This window comes from Chiloscyllium plagiosum, chromosome 8, assembly GCF_004010195.1.
Source record: "Chiloscyllium plagiosum isolate BGI_BamShark_2017 chromosome 8, ASM401019v2, whole genome shotgun sequence".
Taxonomy (NCBI): Eukaryota; Metazoa; Chordata; class Chondrichthyes; order Orectolobiformes; family Hemiscylliidae; genus Chiloscyllium; species Chiloscyllium plagiosum.
Window position 1 is genome coordinate 18,855,401 of NC_057717.1, and position 14,348 is coordinate 18,869,748.

The window sequence follows — 14,348 nt, forward strand, 5'->3', positions numbered from 1 at the left end:
ATATCACTCAGTGTCTGTCCATGTGGTATCCCTCACTCTGTAGGTCTAATTACTGCCTCGGTCAATGCCTCTTGTTCTTACAGCTGATCTGAGATCCTGGCAAAAATAATCCTCCGATCAGCAACAGCACAGACCAAGGGACAGAGACTGGTATTTTCGTGGTCTCTGCTGGACTCAGTCCTACTCGACATGAGTTGTCCTCAGTACATCCGTCTAATTTCCCATTCTGTCTGTTTCTGTCTTATGCAGTTAATCAGGATGTTTCTGAATTCCTGTCGCATCCATCGCCCTTTGAAGATGCTTGGTCAGCCAGAGAGAGATGGAGAGGGAGATCTGGAGCCTTCAGTAAATCCTGCAGCCGGTAAGATTACTTACAGTAAACAGCACAGGGAGGAGTTAGTGGCCTTGTGTATTCAGACCCGGGAGGCAGGATACAGATGCGCAGTTGGGCAAGGAACAGCAACATTCTAGGCTTCATTCCCACCATCTTGTGAGGGTCCTGCTCTCACCTCTGCTGTACCGGTCCTCCCTGAGACAGCACAGGAGGTCCCAAGCATCAGTCCTGGCTCATGCTGTTGTATGAGAGATCTCTGTAATATCCAATCCCGAAATTCCTTCCTCTGTTTGGAATCTCCTCTAGTCCACACAATACTCTCTGTCTCTGTCAGATTCTCCAATCCCTAACACCCTAATCCCTAAACTTCTCCAGCAGATACTAAATTCCTTCATCCCTGTACACTCTGACAGTCCGGCCTATCCTTGTAAGCTCGTCCTACCAATGCCACCCACTATGACAATGTGTTTTGTCTCAAACCTCGCCATCCGTCCCTATGTGGGTAAACTTCTCAAGCTCCTACAGCACTTCCTTATCTGTGAAAACATCGTAACCTTCTTATCGTTCTCCAATTCCTCCATCTTAATCTATTTAAATTTCACCCTTTCCCCATCAACCCCGCCGACCACAGGAACCTCTTTCAGTTTGTGCAACCCTCCCCATCTGTGTAACTGTCTCCAACCCAGCAACCCGGCATTCTCCATTACCTTCCTATCTCTGTAGCCTCCAGAACCTAGAAGCCTTCTTATATCTGTAAACATCTTCAGTCACTACAACCTTCCACACCTCTATTAATATATACAATACCCTTCAAACTCAAACACCCCGACCTGTTCCTCTCAATCTGCCTGCCTCTCCCTGTATCCAGCCCTATCCCTATCTCCAGAATCTAATCCAGCTCCCTATATCTCTGTAAATTCCTTCCACTGACATTCTTGGCCAGATGTAACTCTGTTTCACTCTAAAATCCTCGGGCCCATGTAAGCCTCCCTATCTCTGTAACCTCTACCCATCTGTTCAAACCCCCCACTACTGAGGAATGACCCCCTGCATTTGCCATAAGGCAGATGGAATGAGAGTGAATGGATAAGATGGAACCGTCATTACGGAGATGTAGCTGCAGAATGACCATCACAGAGAAGGGAATATTGAAGATTTGTTGGGATAGATTCATACAGTCATAGAGATGTACAGCATGGAAACAGACCCTTCGGTCCAACCCGTCCATGCTGACGAGATATCCTAAACCAATCTAGTCCCAATAGGCAGACTAGGCAAAAAGCCAACACGTTGTGAAGAAAGGATGAGGTTAATGCATTACTGAGACAGTAATGTGGATCTGAAGTTCAAAAGTTGGAGTCCAGCTGGATGGAACTGAGAATAAACAAAGAGCAGCAACCATTAACAGGAATTCTTTTGTAGGCACCAGACAGTGATGGTAATGTCAATATGGTTACAGTCAGGACACTGAATGTACTTGTAGCAAGGGCAGTACAGTAACTGTGTGTGACAGTGGTCTCCATTCCGACTGGATAACTAATGAGTATCAGGGCTGTAATGGATAGAATCCTGGATTGTATACGAGATAGTTTTCCATAACATCATATCAAGGAGTCATCAACAAAATTGTCTATTGTAGATCAAACGCTGTGTCGTAATAAATATCTAATAATCCCATTATAAAGGAGTTTTGTGAGTAGAGACCCATAATATTATGCAGGACATATTGAGTTTGAGTTAAGACCATGAGATGTAAGAGTAGAATGAGGCCATTTGGCCCATTGAGTATGCTTTGCACTGCAATCAGATCACAGCTGATCTGATACTCTTCAACTCTACTTTCCTGCCTTTTTGCACAAAACCCTTGTTTCCCTGATTCATTAAAATCTGTCCATCTCTTCTGTAAATATTCTTAATGACGCAGCCTCGACAGCCCCCTGCAGTCTGGAATTCCCACAGAGTCACTACTCTCTGAGTGAAGACATTCCTCCTCATCTCCATCTTAAATGGGTGAGCCCTTTCTGGGATTTTCTGCCCTCTGGTTACACATTCACACACAACTGAAACGAAAGGAAGTGACAGAGATAATTATCGCAGATGACATGAAAATTGGTGGAGTTGGGGTTAATGGGCAAGGAGATCCAAGGGTGCAGGAGGTTACAGATCAGTTGGAAAGATGTGCAGAGAAATGGCAAATTGAGTTTAATCTGGACAAGTGTGAGATGATGTCAAAGTCAAGAAGAAAGTTAGGATACTGAGGTACATTAATATACAGAAGGATTTTGGTGCAAGTCAGTAACTCTCTGAAAATGGCAACAGAAGTGTTTCAGATGGGAAAGAAAGCAAATGGAACATTGGCCTTCAACGGTAACAACGTTGGGTATAGTAGTTTGCATCTGATGTTGTAGGTGTATGACACGTTTATTTGGCCACATTGAAGTACCGTGTGCAGTTCTCATTTCCACACAATAGGAAGGATGTGAAGGCTTTGGCGAGGGTGCAAAAGGGGTTTATCAGCATGTTGCCTGTGTTAGATTTTTTGAGTGTTGTTAGGTGTCAGAGGAAATTAAACAAAGTTGGATTGTTTTGCGAGATTATCAGAGGGTGACAGGTGACCATTTACAAGAATATAACATTAGGAGAGGGACAGATAATGTGGATAGTCAGAATCTCTTTTCCAATGTGTCAGTATTAAATATGAGAGCCCATAGGTTTAAGGTGAGAAAGGGAAGGTTTAAACGCGATGTGTGAGACAAGTTTATTTTTTACAGAGAGAGTGGAAGTTACCGAGGGAGGACGTGGAAGCAAAAATGTGAGCAAAGTTTTGAAGTGGCATTTAGACAGACACATGAGCAGGCAGAGAATAGAGGGACATGGACCATGTGCAGGCAAATGAGATGAGTTAGAATAGCATCATGGACAGCACAGACATGGTGGGCTGAAGGGCTGTTGCTGTGCTGTACTGTTCTATTGTTTAAGTTCCCAGCATGTGCCCATCAGAGCCCGTCCGAATCTTGGATGATTCATTCCATTTCTCTCTTATTATCTAAACTTCAATGGGTTCAACCTCAACCTACTCCACCTCTTCTCACTAGAAAATTCCTCCATTCGCAGGATCAGCCGAGTGAACCTTCTCTGCCCTACCTCCAATGCGACAATACCTTTCCTTCAGGCACTCACCTGTTCATAATATTCTAGGTGTGGTCTGACTGGTACCTTGTGTAGTTGTAGAAAGACCTCCCTACTTTTAGACTCTATTCCCTTTGTAAAAATGCCAGCATTGGATTGGCCTTCTCTATTACCTGCTGACCCTGTGAGCTACCTTTTACAGATTGATAAACAAGATCTCCGTCAGCCCTTTCTGCTGTCAGCCTGAAACCAAACAGTGTTAGCCTGACAGTACGTCGGGAGCATACTGACATTGTGAGACAGGATATGTCAATATACAATAACTGGCCACTTAGAAGCACATTTTATAAAGAGAATTTGTTTTTGAGCCTATTGGATTTAATTTGTTGGTGTGAATATAAATGGCAGAATAGAAAAGGATTTTGGAGGGGTGTAGTGGAAGATGGGATATGGTGCATTTGAGTTTTCAGAAGCCTTTACGCAAGTTTCAATAAGGCGAAAGAGTAATTCCTTGGAGAATAGGGCCTCTTAAATATCAATAAGGTCACCTATGTGTGGAACCAGTGGAGAAGGGTGACTTATTGGACAAAAACAGTCTTGTCAGTATTTACTGTGGCGAAAGACATAGAAGCTCGGGAGCTTGGGGAAATAAATAGTGATGTCTTTGACAGAATCCTCAACAGGGAAGAGAAAGTGCTGGAATCTTAAAACAAATAAAGGTAGATCAATCTCAGTAGCTCATTAGGTCTATGATAGAATAATTTGGGAAGCTAGGGAAGAGATTGCAGTGTCCTGAACAGAGATATTTATATTATCAACAAACACAGTGAGGCACTGGAAGACTGGAGGGGAGGGGGGGGGGTGGTGGTGGGGGTGGTGGGGGTGGATAATGCTGTTCCATCACTTAAGGCCTGCATGGAAAATCCAGGAAATTACAGCCCAGTGATGGGGAAGTTGTTGGAGGAGATTCTGAGAGAAAGGAGCTACGTACATTTGGAAAGGCAAGGGCTGATTAGAGATAGTGTTTAGATTAGTGTTTCACAAATCGGATTGATTCTTCGAGGAGGTGGTCAACATGGACTTCAGCAAAGCATTTGACTAGGTTCAAAGAGATGTAGAGCATCTAGTCAAGAGGAAAAACGAAGATTACTTAAGGTTGAGGAAACAAGGGTCAGATAGCTTTCTAAAGGGTAACATGAGCAGCACGATGGCTCAGTGGTTAGAAACCTCATAACATCACGGACTCCATTTCGATTCCAGCCTCAAGCAACTGTCTGTGTGGAGTTTGCACATTCTCCCCGTGTCAGCGTGCTCCGGCTTCCTCCCACAGCCCAAGGATGTGTCTGTTCAGTGACTCAGCCATGCTAAATAACCCATAATGTTCACAAATGTGTAAGTTTGACGCATTAGTCAGGGCAAATGGGAAGTAATAGGGTGGTGGAATGAGTCTTGGTGGGGTACTGCTTGAATGGTTGATATGGAGGTGTTGGGCCAAATGGCCTGTTTCCACACTGTAGGGATATTCTGAAGGTAGCCCAGGAAGGAACTGAGGAATGGGCTTAGGACAACTAGAAGGGGGCATGAAAAAGCATTGTTGGGAAGGATTAAGGAAAACCGTAAGGCATTCTCCACTTATGTGAGGAACAAGAGGATGGTCAGAGTGAGGGTAGGGCCGATTAGCGATATTAGAGGGAACTTGTGCCTGAAGTTGGAGGAGGTAGAGGAGGTCCTTAATAGATACTATGCTTCAGTATTCACTGCAGAGAGGGACCTTGTCATTTGTGAGGACTGCGTGAAAAGGACTGATGTATGTCAACAGTGGATGTTAAGAAGGAGGATGTATTCAGTATTTTGTAAAAGGTGAGGATAGATAAGTCTGCTGGATATGCCCAAAGTTACTACAGGAAGCGAGGGAAGAGATTGCTGCGCACTTGGCGATGACCTTTGCACCCTCACTGTTCACTGGGGCCGTACCAGATGATTGGTGGTTGGCAAATGTTATTCCCTTGTTCAGGAAATGGAATAGAGATAATCCTGGGAATTACAGACCTGTCAGTCTTATGTCTGTTGTCTGCAGATTATTGGAGAGGACTCCGAAACCGAATTTATGATTCCTTGGAAAACCATAGTTTGATTAGAGACAGGCAGCATGGCTTTGTCAGGGGCAGGTCATGCCTCACAAATCTTATTGAATCTTTTGAGAATGTGACAAAACACCTTTATGGCTCATTCAGAAAGTACAGAGGCATAGGATACAGGGAAACCTGTCTATCTGGATGTGGAATTACCGGCCTTCAGAAGACAGAGGGTGATGACATATGGAAAGCATTCATCGTGGAGCTCAGTGACCAGTGGTTTTCTGCAGGGAGATGTTACAGGACCTCTGCTCTTTGTGAGTTTATGAATGACTTTGATGTGTGAGTGGAAGAGTGGGTTAGTAAGTTTCCCAATGACACGTAGGTTGGTGGAGTGGTGGATGGTGTGGAGGGCTGTTGTAGGTTGCAACGGGACATTGACAGGATGTAGAGCTGGGCTGAGAAGTGGCAGATGGAGGTCAATTTGGAAAAGTGTGGAGTCATTCATTTTGGTAGATTGAATTGGAATGCAGAATGCAGGGTTAAAGGCAGGATCTTTGGCAGTGTGGAGGAACAGAAGGATCTTGAGTTCCAAGTCCATAGATGCCTCAAAGTTGCCACCCAAGCTGATAGGCTTGTTAAGAAGGAATATATTGTGTTGGATTTCATTAGTTTGGGGATTGAGTTTTAAAGCTGTGAGGTTATACTGTAGCTCTATGGAGCCCTGGATCGACCCCATTTGGAATATTGTGTTTGATTCTGGTCCCCTCATTACAGAAAGGATGTGGAAGCTTTAGAGAGTGTAAAGAGGAGATTTACCAAGATGCTTCCTGGACTGGAGAGCATGTCTTATGAAGAAAGGTTGAGGGAGCTAAGGCTTTTCTCATTGGAGTGAAGACGGGTGAGGGGCGACCTGGTCGAGGTGAACAAGATGATGAGAGTTAGAGAGAGAGTGAATAGTGAGAGACGTTTTCCCCCATGACATAAATAGCTATTACAAGGGTGCATAATTTTCGGGTGATTATCGGATGGTTAAGGGGAGATTTCAGAGGTAGGTCCGTTACGTAAAGAGTGTGGCTGAGTGGAATGCACTGCCAGCGGTGGCAATAAAATTAGATGCATTCGGGACATTTAATATACTTCTGGATAGGCACATAAATGATAATAAAATGAAGGGTATGTTGGTTAGTTTGATCTTACAGACGGCTAAAAGGCCAAAGGATCTTGTGCTATACTGTTCTGTGTTCTACGTTCTGTATGGTAAACTGGGTAATAATCTCAGATCAATGTAAAAGGATATGGCATTCAGGAGGAGCGAGTCACCTGGATACAAAATTGGGCTTGATGGTAGGAGGCAGAGGGTGTTGGGAGACATATTATTTTCCTGAATGGACGCATGTGACCAGCGGTGGAGTGTGCCCACTGTTGTTTGTCGTTTGGATGGGAGTATTGGTTTCCTTGTAAGTAAGTTTTTTTGGGTGACACTGAGATTGGTAGTAAAGTGGACAGTGAAGAAGGTTATCTGCGATACAACAGGAAGAATAGTGAGCTGAAGAATAGCATGGAGATTAATTAGATAAATGCAATGTCTTCCATATTGGTGAACAAACCAGGGCGGGACCTGTACAGTTAATGTTCAGATAGTGTTGTCAGTCAGAGACCCATTGATGCAAGTACACAGTTCTTTAAATGTGGCGACTCTGGTAGACAGGTTGGTGAAGCAGGTGTTTGGGATGGTTACCTTCATTGGTCAGAGCATCGAGAGTAGGAGTTGGGATGCCATGTTGTATCTGTACAAGACATTGGTGGGACCACCATTAAAGCATTGTTGATCAGTTGGAAGAACTCATCAGGTTCACTTACCTCCTTTAGGGAAGGAGAAAGTGAGGTCTGTAGGAGTTGGGATGCCATGTTGTATCTGTACAAGACATTGGTGGGGCCACCATTAAAGCATTGTTGATCAGTTGGAAGAACCCATCAGGTTCACTTACCTCCTTTAGGGAAGGAGAAAGTGAGGTCTGCAGATGCTGGAGATCAGAGCTGAAAATGTGTTGCTGGAAAAGCGCAGCAGGTCAGGCGAACAGGAGAATCGACGTTTCGGGCATAAGCCCTTCCTCAGCAACACATTTTCAGCTCCTTTAGGGAAGGACATCTGACGTTCTAACCTGGTCTGGCCTACATGTGACTCCAGATCCACAGCAGTATGGCTGACTCTGAGCTGCCCTCTGGATAATTAGCATTTGGGCAAAGAAAGCTGGTCCAATCAGTGACACCCTCATCCCATGAATGAATGAATAAAAATGCTTATGTCCCTCCCTACCTCTGCAAACCTCTCACAGCTGCAGCAATCCGTATTGGCTTTGTAACACCGTTCAGACCCGGACCACTCTCTGTAACACTCTCACCACCTCCAGCACCTTCACCTCTCCCTGTTCCTACCATGTCAACGATTCCCCTTCCCACTGCCCTCCTCCTGCTAGCAGACCCTTTGCAATCTCTTTAAAACTTAATCCTAAAATACACTCTCACTTCAGGTTTTTAAATACTTTTTGGTAACTTTCTCAGCCTAATATGATCCATTTTGTCCTGAATTAGGGATGGGTTGGAATTTCTTGCTGAGGTTTTATCTGTTTAAATGGAATGTCGTTTTGTTGAGTGTTTTAAACTGTTCCTTCAAATGTTTTCCACTGTTCATTTACAGGCACATATTTCAGTCTGTTTCCCCCGTTTATCTTGGTCAGTTCTCCTCTCAAACTCATGTAATTGTCTATTTTTATTTCTAGTTGCAGCTTGTCCTTTCTGTGATTCACTTTAAAACTTTATATTCCTTTAAATTACACTTTACCAAAATTTCCTGGAGGATCTCTTCAGGTGACATTACTAATTCACTACGTTTCATCACACAATCTGACATAGTTACATCCCTTGCCAGTTGCACAATGCGTTACTCCAAAAAACATTGAAAATAAACTGCAAACTCCTCTTCCACTATCACTGTTATCAGTGTGACTGTCCCAGATTATACCAATATCAAAGTTTCCCAAAATTATCACAATGCCTTTATTAAAACATTCCAATGAGTTCCTGTTTAATGCAGTGATGAGCAATGAAATGCTGTTCATTGGCCTAAAACTGTTCTGCTGCTTGTGTCCTTAGCAAGTAGTAGCCAGAATTTACATTCAGACTGACTCTACATCATGATCTTCAGCCAAGTGATTTCTCTGTAATGCCTTTGTTACCCATTATTGTTAGCGTTACCCATTTTGCCTGAGTTTCCACATTTATGTTCCACCTTTTGTTCGCACTGTAACCACGTTTCTCTTGTGTCTAAATCTCTTGTATCTCTGTGTCACAAATCCATCTACTTTATTGAAAAGTCTTTGCCCATTCTAAACAACTCATAATTTACTCTTTCCCACAATTTCCTGTCACAAATTGATTCGCTAATGCATATTCCTAGTTAAACTCTGTCCCTTTCTATTCCTTTCTGCTTGTCTTCAGCCACATTCCCATCTGTTCAGATGCTCCACCTTTTCTCTTTGGATTTGGAAAGCTCCTTTCACCTGAACCCTGTCCCTGCATCCTCTCTGTCAATTTGAAGCCCTGTCCATAAACCTTCCAGGACACTGCTCCTAATGGATTATTTATTAAATCAGGTATGGGATGTGGGTGACTCTCGCTGACCAGCTTTTCTTGCCCAGCCCTAGCTGCCCTTGATCTGAGTAACTTGCTCGCCCATTTCAGAGGGTACTTGAGAGGCAAACACTTCGCTGTGGGATAGTCGTGCAGACCACGTAAGGATGGGCAGATGTCTTTCTCTCAAGGACAAGTGTTTGGGTCTTTTGTCCATCAGCAATGGTTTCATATTTATTTGTAGATTGTTCATTAGTATGGTTAAAATTATTGTTTACAAACTCCCCATTACTGGTGGGGGTCAAACCCTTGTCCCTGAACATTAGCTGAGGTTTTGGATACATGCTCCACCAATAATACCTCAGGGTCATCACTTTGCTTACTCATTCCTGACCAGTTATTACCAGGGATCATGAAGCTAACCCCATTCTTCCTATACAATTGTTTGATCCTGAAATCTTCCTGCACTCTGATGTATCACTCACTATCTCTGTATGTAGTATCCCTCACTGTGATGGTCTAATTGCTGCCTCTATCAGCGTGTCTCACTCTTGCAGCTACTCCAGATCTTGAGCCAACAGAATTCTCCACTGCAGCTGGACGCGACAGCACAGGCTAGGGATGGAGACTGGTATTTTCGAGATCTCTGTGGGACTCAGTGCGATTCTCCGTGTGGAACCTTCACTGCATCAGTCTAATTTCCCATTCTGTATATTTCTGTGTTTCCTGCAGGTTCTGAGAAAGGTCCTGACTCAATATTCTTATTCATCACCTCACTGAAGATGGTTGGTCAGCAAGAGAGACAAAGGATAGGGAGATGTGGAGCCTCCAATAAATCCTGCAGTGAGGTAAGATCACTCAGTGCACAGAACAGAGAGCAATGAGAGAGAAAAACAAAACAATGGCGAACAAGACATGATAGAGTTACAGTGCTGGAGAATTAGCACCGTACAGGCACACCCCTTGCTGTAAGTTATGTTGTACTGAGACAGCATCGGGAGTTCGCAATTATCAATCCAGGCCTGTGCTGTCTTAGTGAGCATCAGGACAATAGAGGTGAAAGCAAGCCTCCCACAAGAGGGTGAGCATGCTGCCTAGGATCTTTCTGTTCTGTGTTCCCTCTCCAACACTGTGTCTATGGCTATGGACCAGTGTCTTCAATAACCTTTAACTGCTATAACAGTTCCAGTCCCTGTAACCTCCTCCCTTCCTGATAGTTCTGCCACATATTTGAAACGTCCTGCATTCCAGACTACCATCCCTGTTGCTGTAAGTTGCTTCAATGTCTACAACATGTCTTGTCTCAGTAGTTTCCCCCTCCAATAACTGGAGACAGAACCATGCAGCACGGAAACGATTCCTTCAGTCCAACTAGTCCACACTGACCATGGTTTGTGAACAAGTAACATTTCTCTGCATTTGACCCATATCCGTGCAAACCTTCTCCTCTCCATGTACCTGCCCAAATATCTTTTACCTGTTGTAATTTTACTTTACTCCACCATTTCCCTGGCATCTCATTCAATACGTGCACCATCGTGTGTGTGCAAAATGTTCTACTCCGATCCCTTTTATGTCTTCCCACTCCCACCTCACATTTATACCCTCTAGTTATGGACTCCCATACCCTACGGAAAGACCTTAACTATTCGCCTTACCTATACTCCTCATGGTGTTACAAACCTTTTAAAGTTACCCTTCAGCCACCTACACGCAATAGAAATATGACGGACAACTATACAAATATTTCTGCCAGGGTTCCCGCCACTACTTTGCTACATTGTTCTGGGATACCTTTGTGTTTTAAGACCTCCAGCACCACCTCTTCTGTAATGGGGACTCTTTTCACGCCATTACTGTTTGTTTTCCTTTGTTTCCCAGTCTTTGTCCACAGTACGTTCTGACATGAAATATTCATTTATGATCACGTCCATCTCCTGTGGTTCCATACATGGATGGCCTTACTGAACTTTGAGGGGCCCTATTGTCTTCCCATTTGCTAATTTGTACTTTATTCTACAGAATTTCTTTGGATTGTCCTTACATTTCTCTGCCAAAGCTATCTCATCCCTCCGATTTCTTTTTCCAGCTTATCCAGCCTATCCTTCTAAGTCAAACCCTCCGGTATCAGGAGGGATCATCTTCATCAATCTTTGCCCCATTTACAGTTTCAGAAAATGCTTCCTGAAGCAGGAGGATCATAATTCTACACAATACTCCATCTAGAGATCCTGCAATGTCTTATAGCCGTATCATGATATACCAACTCATGTACTCAGTGCTCTGACCTATGAGGGCTAGTGGTGCCAAATTCTGCTTTCAACACCCTGTCCACTTGTGATACCACTTCCAAGGAACAATATAACTCCATCACTTGGTCTGTCTCTGTTTAATAACACTTCCCAGGGCCCTACCATAACTATGTTAGGCCTTCCTGGTTTGTCTTAACAAAATCTATCACCTGGATTAACTCCATCTTTCATTCCTAGACCCACTGGCCCAGTTGATCAAGATAACCTTTAATAACTGTATTTTCTGCCCGCTTTAATACTAGTTTTGGTATTCACGAACTCATTAACAATGACTTCTATACTCTGAAACATATCATGCATATAATTGATGCATAAAAGTGAATCCACTACTGGACATAGCTTTCCAGGGTGAAGAACAACCACTTCCCACCATTCTCTGTTTCCTACAGTCAAGGCAATTTTGGGTCCGTTCGGCTAGCTCTCCATGATCCCATGTGATCTAACCTTACTAACTCGTGTACCACACTCAATCCCGTCAAAAGCCTTGCTGACTTCTGTATAGACAACACCTACTGCTCTACCTTCATTTATCTTCTCGGTCACCTCTTCAACAGAACCAATTATGGTTGAGAGACACTATTTTATCGACACAAAGCTGTGCCAACTATCCCTAATCAATCCTTGCTTTTCCAATTGCATGTAACGCCTGTCCCACGGAACCGCTTCCAACAACATTCTCACCACAGGCATCAAGCTAATTGATCCTTCGTCAATGGCTTTTCCCTCGATGCCACCCTCCAGGCTCCCAGCTCATCACCCATGTCTGTCAGTGATGGAAATATCTCTTTAAGGGGCCCCGCAATTTCTTCCCGGACTTCCTACAATTTCCTGGGATATACTTGATTAGCTCCCTGGGATGTTTTTATATATATGCACGTTTTACGGGAATTAGGTAAAAAGTTAAAAAGCAGGACCTCAAGGATAGTGATCTCCAGATTACTCCCAGTGCCACGTGCCAGTGAATATAGAAGTATAAAGGTAGGCTGGATGGGTATGTGGCTGAGGAGCTGATGGGGGGGGGGGGTTCATCGTTTACAGTTCTTGGATCATTGGGCACTCCTCTGGGGTAGAGGCGACCTGTACAAGGGGTATGGTTTGGACGGTGGGGTGATATGTGTGTGTGGTGGACTGACTGGCAACTAATGAGGCCTGACTGGTAAGGCGGACGAGCTCAGAGCATGGATTGGCTCTGGGGACTGGGATATTATAGCCATAACAGAAAATTGGCTGAGAGAAGGGCAGGACTGGCAGCTCAGTGTTCCAGGATACAGAAGCTACAGGCGGGACAGAAGGACAAGTGAGTGAGGAGAGGGAGCTGCCCTTTTGATTAGGGAGGACATAACAACAGTGCTTAGAGAGGATACTCTTAAAGGGTCATAAAATGGGGTCATATGTTTAAAGGTTAGAAACAAAAAGGGGATGGTCAGTCTGGTGGGATTGTATTCTAGACCCCCAAATAGCCAGCGGATACCCGAGGAGCAGATGTGTAGAGAGGTTGCAGGTACCCATAGAAATATTTAATAGAGTAGTATTGAGTTGAGATTTTAATTTCCTCAGGAATGACTGGGCCACCCAGAGTGTAAAAGGCCTGGACGAAGGGCAATTAGTCAATTGTGGCCAAAAACGTTTCCTAAATCAATATGTAAAGTGCCTTACTCAACTCAGGCGGGTAAAGGTCAAGCAAGTGACTGAATTGTCATCAGAGAGCACTTTGGGTCCAGTGACCACACATCACGAGGTTATAGTCCAACTGGTTTATTTCGAAGCAGTAGCTTTCGAAGCGCAGGTGATCATTCTAAAAGGTGAATGGCTTAAACTAAATGTGTATGGTATTACATTCCGTGACACTGCCATCCTGTTGCTATCAATTCTGTGCCTTATGATTGTGCTCCACAACCACCTGAAGAAGCAGTGCTCGGAAACCTACTGCCTCCAGATAAACCTACTGGACTGTAAGCTGGTGTTGTGTGACTTTTAACTTTGTTCATCCCAGTCCAACACCGGCTCCTCCACATATTGACTGCCATGAATTGGGTGAGTCTGTTTGAAGGAAAAGCCGGAGGCTTTTAAAGGCATGATCTCAAGAATCTAGGGCCAATATGTCGCTGTTAGAGTGAAGGGAAAAGCTGGAAGGGTTAGGGATCCCTGGCTGATGAGGAATATTGAGGCTCTGGTCTGGGAAATGAAGACGGCACACATTGGGTATAATCTATCGTGTCTTCTTCCAGCCCACAAGTCGCAATCAATCTGTGGCGTTCCTGCTGCAGTCAGGATCTGTAGAACTCACTCCAATGTCTGCTCCTCTCCTGATCCAGTTCTGTAAAGAGTCACTATAGACAATAGACAATAGGTGCAGGAGTAGGCCATTCTGCCCTTTGAGCCTGCACCACCATTCAATATGATCATGGCTGATCATTCCTAATCAGTATCCTCTTCCTACCTTATCTCCATAACCCTTGATTCCACTATCATTGAGAGCTCTATCCAACTCTTTCTTAAAATAATCCAGACACTGGGCCTCCACTGCCCTCTGGGACAGAGCATTCCACACAGCCGCCACTCTCTGGGTGAAGACGTTTCTCCTCATCTCTGTCCTAAATGGTCTACCCCGTATTTTTAAGCTGTGTCCTCTGGTTCGGCACTCACCCATCAGCGGAAACATGTTTCCTGCTGCCAGAGCGTCCAATCCTTTCATAATCTTACATGTCTCAATCAGATACCCTCTCAGTCTTCTAAACGCAAGGGTATACAAGCCCAGTCGCTTCAGTCTTTCAGTGTAAGGTAATCCCGCCATTCCAGGAATTGACCTCGTGAATCTACGCTGCACTGCCTCAATAGCCAGAATGTCTTTCCTCAAATTTGGAG

The 14,348-nt window shown here is 44.2% G+C and overlaps 1 protein-coding gene across 1 annotated transcript in view; it reads left to right on the forward strand.

Annotated features, from left to right (window-relative positions):
* Positions 1-329: 329 nt before the first annotated feature.
* The window catches only part of LOC122552402 (probable G-protein coupled receptor 139), a 35,423-nt gene continuing 21,404 nt past the window's right edge, over positions 330-14,348 (forward strand). Inside the window, exons 1-2 of the mRNA XM_043695149.1 lie at positions 330-361; positions 9,904-10,019. The gene's annotated coding sequence lies outside the window, so the exon portion shown is untranslated. The remainder of the gene's footprint in view (positions 362-9,903; positions 10,020-14,348) is intronic.